Source organism: Asparagus officinalis, chromosome 7 (genome assembly GCF_001876935.1).
Source record: "Asparagus officinalis chromosome 7, Aspof.V1, whole genome shotgun sequence".
NCBI classification, from domain to species: Eukaryota; Viridiplantae; Streptophyta; class Magnoliopsida; order Asparagales; family Asparagaceae; genus Asparagus; species Asparagus officinalis.
Genome location: NC_033800.1, coordinates 142,323,750 through 142,341,331, shown reverse-complemented (window position 1 = coordinate 142,341,331; position 17,582 = coordinate 142,323,750). Strand labels below are relative to the sequence as shown.

The 17,582-nt window shown below is 37.6% G+C and overlaps 1 long non-coding RNA gene and 1 other non-coding gene across 6 annotated transcripts; both read left to right on the top strand.

Moving 5' to 3' along the window:
- TRNAM-CAU lies at positions 4,338 to 4,425 on the top strand. Its single transcript is given in 2 exon segments — positions 4,338 to 4,375; positions 4,390 to 4,425. It is a non-coding gene; the product is annotated as a tRNA-Met (tRNA).
- On the top strand, positions 11,913 to 15,770 carry LOC109849948. Of its 5 annotated transcripts, XR_002249281.1 has the most exons (5): positions 11,913 to 12,126; positions 12,255 to 12,579; positions 14,701 to 14,808; positions 14,936 to 15,046; positions 15,372 to 15,770. It is a non-coding gene; the product is annotated as an uncharacterized LOC109849948 (long non-coding RNA). The 5 variants fall into 5 exon arrangements; XR_002249282.1 differs by having other exon boundaries at positions 12,259 to 12,579; positions 14,701 to 15,046; XR_002249283.1 differs by having other exon boundaries at positions 14,701 to 15,024.

The following is a 17,582-nucleotide window of genomic DNA, read 5'->3' as shown; positions in this document are numbered from 1 at the left end:
TATAGATAGATAGATATATATATATAGATAGATAGATAGATAGATAGATATATAGATATAGATATATATATATATATAGATACACACACACACACACACACACACACATACACACACACTCTCTCTCTCTTGTGCTAGATTAATTTAAGTTTAGTTTCATTTTATTTATTGTTTCACACATAACCATTGAGCTTGAGTATTTTCACATATTGTATAATTTGGGTTGTGGGTGTGATTGAGTGAGCTTACATTTAGTTCTCATCTTGTATTGGAGAACAAACCATTTATATTTTAACTTTTATTGTAAGATCACATTGTAATACACAAAGATACCGAGAGAAGTGTGTGGTGAGAGACGAGGTTAATTCCAAGAGGAGTGGCGTTGGTAGTAAAGCCTAAGGAGAAGTGGTAAATCCAAGTACTTGAGGAAGGCGGCTGTGACTCCCCTAGTTTTAACAAGGTTACAGTCAAAGGTAAAACTAAGAATGTCAAACTTATCACACACTACATCGTGTAATAACACGTTTCACCGTCATAATTACTATCTATCTAGTGGAATCAACAACAGGTGTAAGTACAGAACATGTAATAGAGAATATACAAAAGGAGTACTAAACAATAGATATTCAGAAGAATAATCATTTCCACTGATATAAATGGATAAGTCTCTAAAAAGGAAACATCTGATCTGAATACAAATGTCTCGACATAAGAAATCAACTGAACTGATATTAAGGCACATTACCTTTACAAAACTAGAATAAATACTCAAAATGTCTTATAAATACATCTACTGTGGAGTTCTGATATAAACTGCTAGTAGAAACTATAAATAATAACTAGAGTGACTCCATCAAGCTACGACTCTCCGTGCACCTAGCTCGTTACCTGATAGTGGGGAAACAACAAGAGTCAAAGCACTATAGCGAGTAACATCTCAACCAACCCCAAGGAAAAAAAGGCTAGAAGGATAAGAAAATATGTGATAATACATATAGATAGCCAAACATCAACTGTAAAAATAATATAGAGGTTTGATGTTTAGAAATTTACAATACGAGCATAGGTACATCTCCCTTAGCTCAAATTATAAATAGCTAAATATCAAATCCAAAAGCTATAACGTAGAGTAATAACTCCATCTCCAAGTGAAATATCAATGACCTGTCATATATCAAATATATACTCAACTCATGGTCTGAAATGAATAAATGTCCAAAATATGATATGCAATAGCTTAAAGTCCAACACGAGGACTGTAGTAGATTATAGTCCAACACGATGACTTTGATGGTTATAGTCCAACATGAGGACTTTAATAACTTATAGTCTAACACGAGGACTTTGATAGTTTATAGTCAAACACGAAGACTTAATAGCTTATAGTCCAACACGAGGACTGTAACAAGCAAATAGTGTCAGAAATCACATATATACCGTTTACCCTCATGCCCCGGTGAATAAATCTAAAACTAATGTTTGTAATTAGCTCATGTATATAAATCTCAGTGTATATCAAACCCATATAACCCATATATTATGCCAACCACACAACTCACACGTGAACAACAAGACATGCACAAAAATAGGGCTCACGGTCGATCGCCAACATCCGCGGTCGGCTATGCAGTGAGCAGAATGGTTCTGCTCATATGCGTGCCCAGTGGTCGACCATCACGGTTGACCGCGCAAGAGACAAAAGCTTACTACTTCTGCTGTGCGCACGATGGTCGACCGCCACGGTCGACCGTGTAGGTTTTGAAATTCCTCTACAGGTTCTATCATGAGGGTTTTGATTCAAAAATTTGTGTGTGATGCATCAAGAAACATGTGAGAAACAGATTAGTCACTATAAGCAAAGTGAAACATAATTAAACATACGTATTTGTGTTGAAACCTTCGAAAACAATTATTTTTCTTTCAAAACTCTAGTTAGAAATAATTTCAGATCTAGATCTATATTAAGAAAAATTATGAGTGATCTTTATTAGCTGAAAACTTGTTCTTCTTGCAACATATTATATATAGATCAATCTTTGTATATAAATAACACGATAGGCTCACAAATTATATGAAAACATCATTAGAAACGATTAGAAACATGGGTATAGGATTGGGCAAGATGAAACTCGCCTGAGGGGTGATGAACTACTCTTAGCAACGTTGTAAGACGTTCTCCTTCACTGGAAATCGTTGGACCTCGCTCAAACTCCTCAAAATCCACCAAGAAACGTCCAAAGAAAGAGCTAGGGTTTGCAAGAGGGAGGGAGGAAGCTGCTAGGGTTTTTCTCAGATGAAGAAAAGGCTCTCATGAATTACAACAATATATATGAGTTCACAAACCCGACCCAAAAATCCAAACTGACCCAAAAAATAAAACTGGTAAAACTCCCAGCAGTCGACCGCCACGGCTGACAGCGCAAGAGACAGAGGCCTCCTGCCACTGGTACGCGCGTGACGGTCGACCGTCACGGTTGATCGCGCAGGTTTTCTCCTGTTTGTGCATGTTGTGTGTGTGCTGGTCTTGACACTTGATCTCTCTCTTATAAAATATACTTGTTTGATCCCCAAACACTTGTTATCACATTCATCTATGATATAAACATATATTTCACAATAAGAATTCATACATTGTATTTTACGGGGTTTTACAGCGGCACGAGCTAGGCCAACACTTAGAGGTTGTATTGTGTAGTTACAAGTGTGAGAGTTGTAAGAGTTTTTAGTGAGCTAGAAAATCGATTTTATAAACATTTTCGGTGAACGTTGAAAACCAGTTGTGATAGTGGGGATTCTCCTCATGAGTGACGAACGGAGACGTAGGTCGAGGGTGACCAAACTCTATGATAATATCGTGTGTTTGTGTTTGTCTTGGCGTATTATTCTTGTGCTCATTGCTTATCATATTTCTATATCATCATTGTCTCATAATTTATACCGCCCTTTGTTTATTTGTTATCCTTGCATATATCTCATTATATATCATATTTGCTAGGATATTGTTAATAAGTTTTATTTTAGTATTAATATCGGATTAGATTAGCATATACCCTATTCACCCCCCCCCCCCCCCCCCCCCCCTCCCCACCCTCTAGGGTAATTTCATTTGGTATCAGAGCAATTTTACTAAGTTGTGATCAAAATTCTACTTGCCTCTTAATAATTAGTTAGCTAAAGATTCTTGAATGTAATATATTAGTAACCTCTCAAGCTTTAAGCTAACTCTTTCATCTTTTGTAAGTGAATAATGTAATAATTTTGACTATCGAAGAGGGTCTAGCAGAGTTGATAATATGTCTATGAGTAGTACATCAAGATCTCACGATTGACTCTCTCACAAGAAATTAATTTCTTGGAATACGTAGGCCATGTGTTGGAAAGTTAACCTTAGCCACGCCCAAAGATTTGATAACCATGATCCAAAGGATCATGGGCAAGTTCCCTCATCCCAAAAAAATAAGAAAAAGAAAAAAGAAAAAAGAGTAATAATTTTGAATTTTAATAAATGCCTAGGTAAATCTACCATCTTAACCACTAATTGAAAGAGAAAGGAAAATCTCCACGGTTTTCAAATGGCTAGTGTGTTAAGAAGATTGTGATTTAGAAAAATGCTTATGAATATGTAATTCATAACATTTAGGTGAAAAATGGTTGTCAACTATAATTCATGACATTTAGGCAATAAAATGAGGGTTGATGGATACAGATATGTCTCGATAAAGAAAATCAATATCCATATCCGCTAACATTGGATATGGATATAGATATACCTGCGATATATATCTAGATATACATGTAGATACAAAACATATACGAGAAAATAAAATAATATCAAAATAATATAGTTCATACGGTACAAGAGAGTTCAGTTGAAATGTTTATTATATTTGAAGAGTTGAGATCTATTGGTCATCAAAATTAGTCTCAGAATCTAACAAAATTAGTCTCAGAATCTAAGGAATGAAAACAATTGCGGTTGTATGATCAACATATATTCTGATACTTCAAACACGGACCCGAATAGTTCACTAAATAACCATATCCGTGACTATATCTATCGGTGATAGGTTTGAGTAACTATATCGGTATTCTAAAGGATACGATTACGGATATATCCGCAGATTCCGATGTGGCTGAGCACCCCTACGTAGGAGGGAATCATTCGAATGGGCTTCGATGACTGGTCAACACTTGCCTGATCTCATGGTTGGGCCTTAGTGAAGCTCAATAGCTTAGACGAGAAACATTCCAGTGATGATATTTTCCTGTGGGCGGGGGTTCTTAAATGCTACGGAAGTAATTGAATTAATATGATATGTCATGAGAATCAAAACAACGGGGTGGTGGCGCAGTTGGCTAGCGCGTAGGTCTCATAGCTAAATTTGAGAAATCCTGAGGTCGAGAGTTCGAGCCTCTCTCACCCCACAAACACCGAGTATCAATGATGAAGTTAGTGCTTTGTGATCGGTGGGTTCCGTCACAATCATCTGACTCACGATGAAAAACAAGCACTCTTTGAGCTACTCCTTCTTTTTTATTTTATTTTTATTTTTTATTTTTTCTACCACTCAGTTTTGAATATCTCTCATATATCTTGATTGAGTTAATTAATTTTATTCATTTACAACTAGAAAATTATATATACATTCATATCACACGCCTAAATTAGGGATGTAATAAAATAGAAAATTGAGCAAAAATAATCAATATGTGATATTTACGATAATATTACTATATATCTAGATTCAAAGGGTCAATTTATAATTTAGAAATTCAGCCCTTTTGGAAGGTATATATGCAAAAATCCTTTTTAGTTTTGGGATTGTAGCTAAATTGCTATTTCATAAAAATCCTAAAATCTTGTAGAATTTTTACCGATGAACATGAATTTGACTGACAAAAACGTACATTGAATTGTAACAATAACGGAAATAGAAGGTATTAATCCCTGTATTGTTAGCAGTTAAGTGAGCTCTCTACCTTAAAGCTGTGTTTGGCAAGGGGGTAAATGAAGGGTTAAGGGGGTTTAACCCTCTATTAGCCTGCCAAACAGAAAGCTGTGTTTGGCAAGGGGGTAAATGAAGGGTTAAGGGGGTTTAACCCTCTATTAGCCTGCCAAACAGAAAAAACAACACAAGGGTTAATTAACCCTCACGTTAAGGGGGTTTAACCCTCTATTAGCCTGCCAAACAGAAAAAACAACACAAGGGTTAATTAACCCTCACGTGAGCCCAAAACTTCCTTTAACCCATGAATTGAAGGGTTAACAATTCCTTGTCGATGGGCGGAACAAGGCTATTCCGTCTTCTCACACGAGGGTAGGAGGCGGAATTTTACAAATTTGGATCTCGACAGTGGAATTAAGGGAGGCAGCGATCTTTAGTTATCAAGTTTGATTCGCAACAAGCAGTTTCTTCCCCGAAAGTGAGCTCTCTGTCTCTACCTTAAGTGAGCTCTCTGCTTTTTTAGAGTGTTTCCTTTATAATTTTTATTACGTGAGGTGAACCTAACATACCTACCCAACTCATGTTTGTACTCGGAAAAAGCTTTATTTTTCTAATAATAACTCTATATTAACTTATAATTCTATTTTACTTATTTTACGCTGTGAAAATTCTAAAGGCTTCTAAATTCTTTATCATTGAATAGGGACTTTAATGACAAAATTGTACACTGAATTGTAACAAAAATGGTCTATGTTTACTTCTAATTTTATTTTACTTATTTTATGCTGCGAAAATTCTAAAGACTTCTAAATTCGCTATTATTAGATACAGTCATCAATGACAAAACAATACACTGAATTGTATGGAGATGTGAGTTATCGACTTGCAAGCTAAGTGAACGGTCTACCATTTGAGCTACGTCCCCAATTAATAATTATTCAAAATTATAATAATTATTTTTTATATTTTAATTATTTAAATAAATTATAATTAAGTTAAAATAGTTTTCCAAGTTATAATAAATATTCATAAAAAACTTTATACCGCACCTCACTCCTCCCAAAAAAGGGGGTGGTAGTGGAAAGAAAAAGGCCTTGAAAGACGGTTGATTTTATTTTTTTTTTGATATGGCGGCTAAATTGGATTTTACTAGTTTTATACTCAAAGATTTCATCCTCTTTCGGCAATGCGAAGAGATAGAGGGTGAGGGTAACATAGGAACTTGTGCAATCATTTGCATTTAGGCAATGTCAGGTGATCAAGCCTGAGCTCCACTAATAGTGAAGTACTCATTATGAATCTTCTTTGGTCTGACTCTTTGAGTTGAAAACACACTCGTTACGTTCTTCCCATATGGAGATTGTGTTGTGCGCGGCGGAAGCTTTCTAGGGCAACACGAACAATAACTTGAACTAAACCACAAATAATATGCAAACCACAATCACAGCAAGAACAAGAATTTACGTGGTTCGGCAAGTTGCCTACGTCCACGGGGCAAGTAGGGGGGAGTTCTTTCTACTAGAAATCAAGAGAATACAAATAGGGTTGCAAATCTCTCAGACCAAACCCTAAAACAAAGCTCTAGATCTCTCAAAGCTCTCTCACAATTGGATGCAATGATTCTCTCTCTTTGGCTGCTCAAATTCGTCCAACCTCTACCCTAAACAAACAGGTTTAGGTATATATAGAACTTACAAAACGAATCGGGTCGAAAACCTGAAAGCCCAGCCCAAAACAGCGTCGGTCGACCGGACCGGTCGACCGCGATCAATTCCGGTCGACCGGCCCGGTCGACCGACCAGCTCTCAGTAGAAAACCCAAACTCCAGAGAACCCCTCGGTCGACCGCACCGGTCGACCGACCACCTTCCTGACGCACAGTAAGCTTTGTGCACGAATGCGGTCGACCGGACCGGTCGACCGCCGCCTGGTTTGCCTGATTCTTGAGTTTCTGTAATTTCTTCAATTCTCTACCTCGGCGAATGTTTCCACCAAAAACTGAGCCGACACCAAATCATCCAATAGTTCCTCAACAAGTCCAGAAAACCAATACTCGAGCTGGAACGCGATCTCCCCCTATCTGGATCAACTGATCAAACCGGCTGCATCTAAAGACTGCCTACGTATCCTCTTGCCCAAGGAATCAAGCCGAACGTAGTTCATAATAATGGCCTCCAAAGGCCTCAGCACTGAAGGATGTTCAAAAGCTTCAAACAATGACCAAATTTCACTCCTGAAACAACTTTGGTCAACATATCTGCAGGGTTGTCATTTGTGTGGACCTTCTCCAATATGACATCTTGATAATCACATTTTATTACAATTTTATACCTTCATTATCTATTTTATACGAATAAATATACCACTAATAATTGTTTTATATTTGAATTGCAGGTTAATGAAGAATAAATCTCGAAGGCCTATCTCTCAACAAAAACTCATTGTTTAAATGAAGAAATGAAGCCATTGGAAAATCAATTTCCAAATTATCCAAAAGCCCAAGCTATGATGAAGGATTAAAGCTCAAGAAATATCAAAGCCCAAAGTCAAATCCAAAATAAAATGCTTGAAGAAATTAAGAAGCCCAAAAAGCCCAAAGATGCCAAGAGCCCAACAACAAAGAGGATCTGCGGACAGCAATGGAGAAGAGGCAGGCATCGATGCCTGCATCGATGGGGGCATCGATGCGGGTATCGATGCCCGTATCGATGCCTGCATCGATACCCCTATCGATGCTGGCATCGATACGCTGGGCGGTTTGTTACAGTTTAATGGCTGAAAATTGTTGGTTTTGGATAAGATTTCGATCCAACGGCTCTCATTCACTGATGTTTACTATAAATAGGGGTAGAGAGTGAGGGGTTAGAGGTGTGAAAATTTTGTAAACTCCTTTTGGAGAGGAGGGCTACTCTTAATTGAGAAGGCCTTCCAAAAATTGTAACTTTAGTTGCAATTAATAAAAATAATTTTTTCCTCTTTAAATTTGTTCTTTCTCCTCTTGTTGAATGATGAGGATGGAGATGAAGAGCAATTTGAAGGTTTGCATTTCTTTTCTCTTTTATTTCTTTTTAGTAATTTCTTTATTATTGCTTATTAGTTAGATTTAAATTCATGCTTGTAGTGTAGATTTAATTTCTTGTCTTTTTATTTCTTTTTGCACTTTAATTTGTAGAGTAGATTTATTTTGGAGGTGACGGCGACCCCCAGTGTGTTGACTCGTTCTGGGCTTCTTCATCGGGCCCAAACGCTCGTGAACTGGAGCTTTGCCTCTCTCGTCGGGAACTGGACCGAGGCGCTCCAAAACTGGCTTCTTCCTTCGGGATGATTCTGCATGATCTCCCGGAGTAGCCATAGGAACTAACGGCGACTTTGGTTGATTCGCCGGAGTTTGACCTTGCTTAGAAGGCTGCACTGGTTACTTTTTGGCCTGAGTCGCTACTTCAGACTTAGGCTTCCAGACTTGGCGGGTTAATGGTGGCTTCTTCGCCTCCTCCTTTTGCAGCTTTCTACGGGCTTCCTGAGCTTGAGCCCGTGCCTGCGCTGACATCGCGCGGCGCTTGCGAATACGCTCTTCAAGTGTCGAACGGTTCCGTTTGACGCGGACGCCGTTCATTGGCGGTTGAGGCTGTTTGCCTCTTCCATTCTTCAGATCCGCGTTGTAGCGGAATCCGTTCGTAGACTCCAACGCCTTAGCGAGTTGCCGCGCAAGGCGTTGACGACGCCTCTGGCGGGCTCTCTTTGAGAGAGTCACAACGATGTTTTATATTTTGTATTATAAATTTTGAGTTTTGTTATTATCAAAAGGGGGAAATTATTAGAAAATTGTCGGGCTAGAACGTTGTTCGTGTAATATTTCTTGTTTGAATAATAACAAACTCTCATTTGCTATTTATATATTTGTGAGATGATATATTTTAGGTATAAATAGGTACGAACAAATTACAATTTAAAATAATAAAAAAATTAAAATGAACGTTAATTTCAGCCTTTGAACCATCAACGGTCATGAGACACCGTCGATGATTAAGTTAAGTCATCGATGTTCGCGGGGAAAACTGTTTTCTTCATTGAAATAATTGTCATCTTGGATTACAAAGATCCGGTCTTTTATAGATCCGGTTACAACTAAATCAAAGAAAAAAAGTAAAAATTACAACTTTCCTTTTGTGAACAAATCGCGAGCTCCTGTTTTGCGGTTGCTCGCTTTGGTGGGTTCTTTGCCAACGCCGGGGTTAATCCGTGGACCACCGCGCGATCTAGATCCGGTCGGATCTACACGATTATACGGGTATTATTCCACGAAGGGAATAATAGCCGGGGAGGATTGATTCACCAAGGAAACAATCGTTCAAATCTCGGGATCTAAGACCAAGCTTAGATCCGGAGTTTGATCACGTGTAGATCTCAGATCTGTTCTTCCTCTCTCTCGAACACCTGCCTTTTGTGACGTTGATGCTCGCCGAGATTCAGATCTGAATGTCCAAGTCTTCAAGTCTTCAAAACTCTAAGCTTGATCTTCAATTCGGCAGAGTTTCGGCTCTTGAAAGTTCGACCTTTGAAAATGAACACCTCTAGGCCTATTTATAGGCTCTCAAGACTGTGCCCGCGCACAGAGAAATGTCAGCCACCCATAGGTGGCCGGCACTGTGCCGAGCCACCTATGGGTGGCTCGGCTTAAGCCGAGCCCCCCTTAGGTGTGGGTTTTCCGAGTTTTTGAGTTGTGTTCGTTTTCCGGTTCTGTCCGTGATTTGGTTGATTGAGACTCTGATTTGTTGATCTGATTTGGCAGTAAGTCTGATTCCTGATTTGGCAGTAAATCCACTTCTGAGTTCGAGTCCGAAACTGATCTTGATTCGATCGTGATTCGTCCGAGTCTGTTCCCGGTTGGATAACTCGTTGATTCTTTAACACTTGGCTTGATTCCGAACGCGTATGGGTGCATTCCGTCGCTTGCGTGCGATTCGTCGATCTCGTCGCCTCGTTGGTTCGTCGGTTTGTGCCGAGCTGTGCTAAGGGACCTATAAGCAGTTTTATATGCCTACAATCGATGGACTACAAGAAAGAATCAGACACACAAAGATTAGACTTTGAACCATCAATAGTCTACAATTTACCATTGATGATCACATGGACCATCAATGACTATAGTCAAAAATCATAGAAATCCAGAAATAAGAATTTGCACAATCGATGAACTTTATTTAACTATTGATGACCATCAATGGACCTTCAATGATCATATCTTACTATCGACAGTTTGGATGTGATTTGGTAGTTTTGGCAGATTTTTAGATTCAATCTCAGTCGTTCTTTGATAGTTTTGGACTTCTATTAGAACTCTGATAAAAGGATATTTTCACTGTGTTTTCAAGACCTATTTAAAGGAAATTGAGAAAGATAATAAACAACAAGAACAACAAGAAAAGAGAAGGTAACTAGGATTTGTGAGAGAGTTTGATTTGAGAATTCAATCCTTGGAGCCTTGTTCAAACTTCTTCTCGTCGCACTCAACATCAGAAGATTGTTTCCATAAGGAGAATGCCCTTTGCTTTTCAAATTCAACATTTTTTCTCCATAGATCTTCATCATCATTGATTTAAAGGGCGGTTTGTTAAAAGGGTTGTAAGATTTTTCAAATTGTGCTTTAATTATTTTTGAGTTGGTTTTATATTTCATACTTGTAAGTTTAACAGGATACTCAAGCCGGGATAATTAAGGGTTGGCATACTCAAGCTAGGTGAATCAACGGTGTCTAGTTAGGGCTAGGTCTCTTCTAGTCATTGTGAGTAGTTAGGTTAGTCGACTGGTTTTGGGTAGATTCCTGGATCCTGTCTGTAAAACCTACCAAACCAGGATGTAACTTGAGAGAACTCCGATCATAGTGAAGAAGGATTTAGATCCGTTCATGTGTTGGTTTGCTTTTAGTTTTTCATATATTATTTTCACTGCATATTTTGAGTTTAGTCAAAAATTTGTAGCAATCTTGTTCACCCTTCTCTAGGCTTACATCCCAGTTCCAACATTAAGAGTCCTCAACAAATTTAATATTCATATTTTCACATTTATCATTGGTCAATTAAAATTTGCAAATAGAAAATAGTGGGAACTACCATTTACTCTCTGGTTTGACAAACGCACCCTAAAAGAAAGTGTTGTGCAGATATCATGATCAATCTATAACATTCAATTAAGATGGTCCTGTATGTCTTTCTAATTTTGGCCATTTTAATCCAACAGGGAGTCAGACATATTATTTTTGAGTTGGTTTTATATTTCATATACTTGTAAGTTTAACAGCATACTCAAGTCAGGATAATTAAGGGTTGGCATATTCAAGCTAGGTGAATCAACGGTGTTTAGCTAGGGCTAGGTCTCTTCTAGTCATCGTGAGGAGTTAGGTTAGTCGACTGGTTTCGAGTAGATTCCTGGGTCCTGTCTGTAAAGCCTAGCAAATCAGGATGTAATTTGAGAGAACTCTGATCATAGAGAAGAAGGATTTAGCTCCGTTCATGTGTTGGTTTTCTTTTAGTTTTTCATATATTATTTCCACTGCATATTTTCACTACAACAAATTGCACTTTTCCCGACGTTTATTCCCGACGCATGGTTAAATACGTCGCCAAAAATTGTGTTTTTCCCGACGCTTTTAGTTAGCGTTGGCAAAAAGTATATTTTTCCCTACGTTTATAATTAGCGTCGCTAAAAGTGTATATTATTAGCGACATTTTAACTTAGCGTCGGTAAAAGTTATGGATTTCCCGACGTTTTTTCATTTTCGTCGGCAAAAGTATAGCTTTTTAGCGACGTTTTAAAATTAGTATCGCTAATAGTATGCATTTATCGCGACGTATTAGGCTAACGTCGCTAAAAGTGTTCTTTTCCCGACGTTTATAATTAGCGTCGCTAAAAGTTATATTTTTAGCGACGATGCTTTATTTATCCTCGTCGCCAAAACCCCACCCCCAAATCCCCGCCCCCCAAATAAAAGGAGGGATAATTCCCCCCTTTTTTATTTTGACGAAGAGCCAAAATCACCCCCAAATTCTCTGAAAGTTCGCCGCTTCGTCGAAGGTCACCGACGCCATCGTCGAAGCTCACCGACGCCATCATCGGAGATCTCCGCCTCCGTCGGATCTCGCCGCCTCCTCCTCCTCCTCCTCCTGCCAAAATCACCCTGGAAGGTACTGAATCTCGCCTAGTAGTTTTCATTTGCTTTCAGTTGTAACCCTAGAAATCGTCCCCTTTGCTTTTCGATCTGACAAGATACATGAATCTTGATTGAATTTCTCCCTTTGGTAATCATGCTTAGATAGGATGGGAAATATTCTTAGATAGGGGGACTTTCAATTGAGCATCACCAGCTTTGGGCCTGCCGGTTGCCAGTTATCGCCTTCGTTATCTTACAGGAAACTTAAGCTCACCTTCCTCACATACTTCGATTCCAGATCAAAAGCCTCCACTTCCTTATATTAGGAAAAGCCTGGAGAGGATGATATCAACTCTGAGCGGATCTCCACTTGAGAAAGTTGTTGGAAGTTCTGAAAGTCTGAAGCCAGAAACTAGGGACAATCTTGTTGGTGAGATGCAGGGACTTCTGATGAAAGTCGATAAGATGCTGACTGGACCAGCCCCAGGTACCTCCGCTTAGTTTAATTTATCAACTTTTATATAATAGATTATGGTTCTTAGTTATGTTAGCGTTAGATTGTTTCTTTTAACTGTTTTAAGAATGTATCTGCTATTTTTATGTTGGTTATCGTCTGAACAATGTTATCATATCAGGGTTGTCTCCTTTGTATGGCAGGATGTATTTGTCGCCGTTTATAATTAGCCAACGTAGGCTTTATTCGCTTTATTTTGGTCACAATGCATAATTTTATTGGGGATTAGGACTTTAGTTTCTTATGATTATTTTTTTAAATAAAAAGGCGAGCAGATTGAAACCATCTAGAGATGCTTGGCTGGGTCGGGTTGATGTTTGTTTATATGAAATGCTTACGTTGATATAGTCAATGTAATTTTCTCCTTGCTTGACATTAATTTATAAAAAGGTTGCAAGACCATTGCTGGAAATTATGGCGGCGAAGGATCATAAAACCTTGGTAATGCTCACAATTTATTCAATTCAAATTGTTAGGCTCCTATGTTATGTTTTTAGTCTCATGTATTGTGATTTTGTATCGAATGTGTTGCTAATTACTTTCCAGTACTTGATTGGCGGTGATATGCTTTTTAAACTATCATATTTGCCTCATGTACTTTGCTAATTTGATTATTCTATCGACTTAATGATATTGCGTCACTACTTAATTGTGTTCCATATTATGTCTAGTTTTATTAATTCTAGCCTTGGCCGTTTGTCTATCTATGGTGTTACTTTTCACGCTATTTATGATTTTGCATATACCGTTTATCTATCAGCTTATGAATTTGTTTTTTTTTCATTTATGTTTTTTGAACTTTATCTCAAATCTTCGTCGTCATGGGAATTATTACCTTACATGTTTTCCCTTTTTTTAACATGTTCACATTTCACATGGATTCATTATCCAATTGATTTAATGTTCTATTTTTTGCACTCTTATCTTTCAACATTGATTTCTCTAGCCACTCTTCATATTTAAAATTGAGTATGGTTCTATATATAGGAGCTTAATTATTGGAGAGAGATGAAGCTTTTTTAATTTATTACAGTCAATTCATAGCTGCAACAACTTGAGAGATGGGTTTTTTTATAGTCATATCATACGTAGCAGCAAGAAGCATCTACTAGTTAGGAAGGAATGTGAAGGCATTTGGACAATCTGGTCCTTATATTTATTCCATATCTTAGCTTCAACAAATATTGTTATCGGGACAAAAATATCCAACGGATATGCAAACAATCGAATACATATATAAACATGCAATAACATGCCATGGTGCATATACATCAAGTCCTTTAGTAGTGCATATGCAACAATCCGTAAGTAATGTAATTGTACAAATTCGTCTTATTTTGATGTAGGAAAGGACTAGCATTGAATATTAGCCTAATTTCCATTTCCAATCATTAATCATGTTCTATAACGCATAAAAAAAATTCGTAATGCTTGTAGATAGATTATTGTGTAGTATTGCATTGTAAACTTTTGCAGTTTAATGTAAGAAAGGAGAAATTTTGAAGATTTGACTAAATTTTCTTTCTCACGATTAGCCATATCCAATAATATCAAGTATCCATGAGAGTGGCTTATGCGTATGGAGTTCAATGTATGTCAATATATGTAACATCAATTTTCGTGTCTGGGTGAATATATAGTTAGTGTCCATTTCCATATTCATCTTCTGTATGGGTAATATTAACTGCTGATTTGCGTTAAATACTTTCATATGCGCATGATGGAAAGATTTAATTGATTGTTCCTATCGATATGTTCAGATGCTTAAAGGTTTTTACATAATATATGATCTGCTATCATGGGGGAAAATCTTATCTGATATCGTGGACCATTCAATGGTCATAGATTTGGTGTAATAAAGGTTATGTTGCATCAAATTTAAGAAATTATTTTTCGTATCAGATCTGACGCTACATTGAATCGAATTGAATCGAATTGTTTGGTGTGTTATGTCAACAGGTTTATAAACATTAATAATGTATTATTATTGGGTAGATCTCAGTACTATTTCATCATTGTTATCTGTTTTGAGGTTAGAAATACTAACCGTTTGTGTTGTTTCTTCGTTATTCTCAAACTATATTGTCAATGTAGTTTTAACAGTGTTCCTGGGTTGTCGATCCCAAGAACCATCCACCGAAGCGTGTCGATCCCAATGATTGGGTATCGATGATCGATGTGTGGCAAACTGAAGAATGGAAGGTATAGATCTCAAATCACTTTATTAAATTGTCATGTTAATTTTGGAATGCTGTGTTGGGATTCCTCAACACCTGATCCTTAACTTATTTTCCAATTAACCCCTTTATCAACCATAATTGTCGGGTAGGGCTGTAAATTAAATTTACAGCATGTACGGAGCATTGGAGGACTCGGAGGAGTATAATATTCAAGAGTTTCAGAACACTGCACGCTAAGGTTCAGAACACTGCACGCTAAGGTTTGCTATTAAATAGAGTCATGCATCTCTCTATCTCAAATCCACTGATTATAGTCTAAAAATTTAGGATGAATAACGGAAATCTAGTCAATTACAAGGATTTAAGATGTGTACTGTCTGAAGCCAAAGAGATCAGTCTCATGAGAAGGAAGATTGAGTCATGAAATTTTTGAGTTTTCAATTGGACTAATTAATTATCTCATCCAAACAATCATAGTTGATTCTACTTTGATGGGATTTGATGTATCAATTTATTTCATGCATGATCTACTCCTGCCTCATTTGCATAACTTAAACTTTTTACTCTCTTTTGAAATTCTTATAGGGATGAAGATCTTCTTTGCCATGGACTTGCATTAAATGATGATTTGCAGCATGTCTTATCCAAAACGATGCTCTTAATGCAGGTGGTGTTGTTCGTATACAGAAAACAAAGTCTCTTCAGGCACTTAATGCAGATATTCCTCCTCTTCATGGACAAGCACTCTGCAAGTCCTATTGCTCAAGGATTCGGGAGGCTTGTTAATCTTTGACGCCATTGGTACCTTCTGTCATCAACTATTTGTAATTAATGATACAAATTTGAGATTGTTGTTTCTAGTTTTCTTGATGTAATTTGTTTTTGAGAGACTTTATGTACTTGGGTATGTAAGAGGAAGTTTGTAAATTAACGCTTTTAGCGCTCAAGGGGAAATGGAAAAATAGACTTTTATGTTGATTTGAATGGGAGCAAATTTTTTGTGGATGTTCAGATTCAGTGTAGGCTTGTATTTGACAGAAAATATATTATTTTTGGCGGTGCAAATTAGTGTCGATAAGCGTCAGTAAAAGTAACACTTTTGTTGACGCTATATTTCTTCGCTAAATGTAACACTTTTGCCGACGAGATATTTTGTCACCAAAAATAATATCTTTTAGCGACGCAATCTTGCGTCGCCAAAGATGTAGTTTTTAGCGACGCTCTATTCTGCGTCGCTAAAAGCTACACTTTTGCCGACGCAATCATGCGTCGCCAAAGATAAGCTTTTTAGCGACGCTACATTATGCGTCGGCAAAAGTATATTTTTGCCGACGCATTGCCCTTTGCCGACGTTAAGTACGTCGCCAAAAGTGCAAGCTTTCCCGACGCTGCCTCACATATGGAAAAAATACTGCATGCTTTTGCCGACGCAAAATGTTATGCGTCGCTAAAAGTTGTACTTTTCCCGACGCATCAAGCGTCGCCAAAAGTGTTGACTTTTGCCGACGCAGTGAGTTTGCGTCGCCAAATATTTTCCTTGACGCACTTTTGGTGACGCGTTAGCGACGTTGCATTTTGCGTCGGGAAAGATTTTTCCCGACGTTTTTTAAACATTTGCCGACGTTTTTCTTTTGTCGGCAATGATGTATTTTGTTGTAGTGTTTGAGTTTAGTCGAAAAATTGTAGCAATCTTGTTCACCCTTCTCTAGGCTTACATCCCAGTTCCAACATTAAGAGTCCTCGACAAATATAATATTCATATTTTTACATTTATCATTGGTCAATTAAAATTTACAAATAGAAAATAGTGGGAACTACCATTTACTCTCTAGTTTGACAAACGCACCCTAAAAGAAAGTATTGTGCAGATATCATGCTCAATCTATAACATTCAATTGAGATGGTCCTGTATGTCTTTCTAATTTTGGCCATTTTAATCCAACAGGGAGTCAGACATATTATCCATTTATTTTTTATTTTCTTGATTTTTAATTCGAAGTTACCCATTTTCTGATCCTATCTGCTATGATGAACCTTACAGTGGATTGAGTGTTTGTGGGTGTGTGTGTATATTTATATGATCTTTTTATTATGTGTTGCATTGAGTGAGCTCTTGAAGATAATTTCAAATCCAGAAACCCCCCCCACCCCCCAAAAAAATAAAAATAAAAATAAAAATAAAAATAAAGACAAGCAAATCTTCCCAATATCCGAAAGAGACTGTAACATGCATTTATCAGTATGCAGACTGGGAGAGAGGGAACACATTAGAGCTTAGGATCCCCCAGGCCCTATCACAGCGTAATTATTCAGACGCTCCTTTTATGAGCTAGAGATGTTTGAATAGTGAAGGCATGCAACAATTGAAGGTGTTGTGTTATTTGGCCTTAGTGCCCATGTGGCCATGTGATAGCTCTAGCTAGCTGCTTATCTAACTAACTAGCTTTCAGTTGTTCGCAAGGGAATGTGGCTTTAAACTCCTTAATGCCCAGATGCATGCTCGTGCTTGTGTTGGTGACTAAGAAATTAGAGGAGTTAGTAAATTATAAGTATGCAATTGGTTATATGCATTAATTATTAATATTTTCAGGATAAGGGTGTGATGTAGGGAGACGACATTGATGAGAAAGGATGGCATCGGCTTGACAAAGCCTGCCATCTTGTTGGGTCATGGGACTACATGCCTCTGCATTATTATTGCAAGGGTTTTACTCGGTCTCAGTTTAGATTTTGGTTTCCCAGCACAGATCACTTCGTCCTACTGGCTCCAAGAGTCACGACTGCTCAGAGAAACGA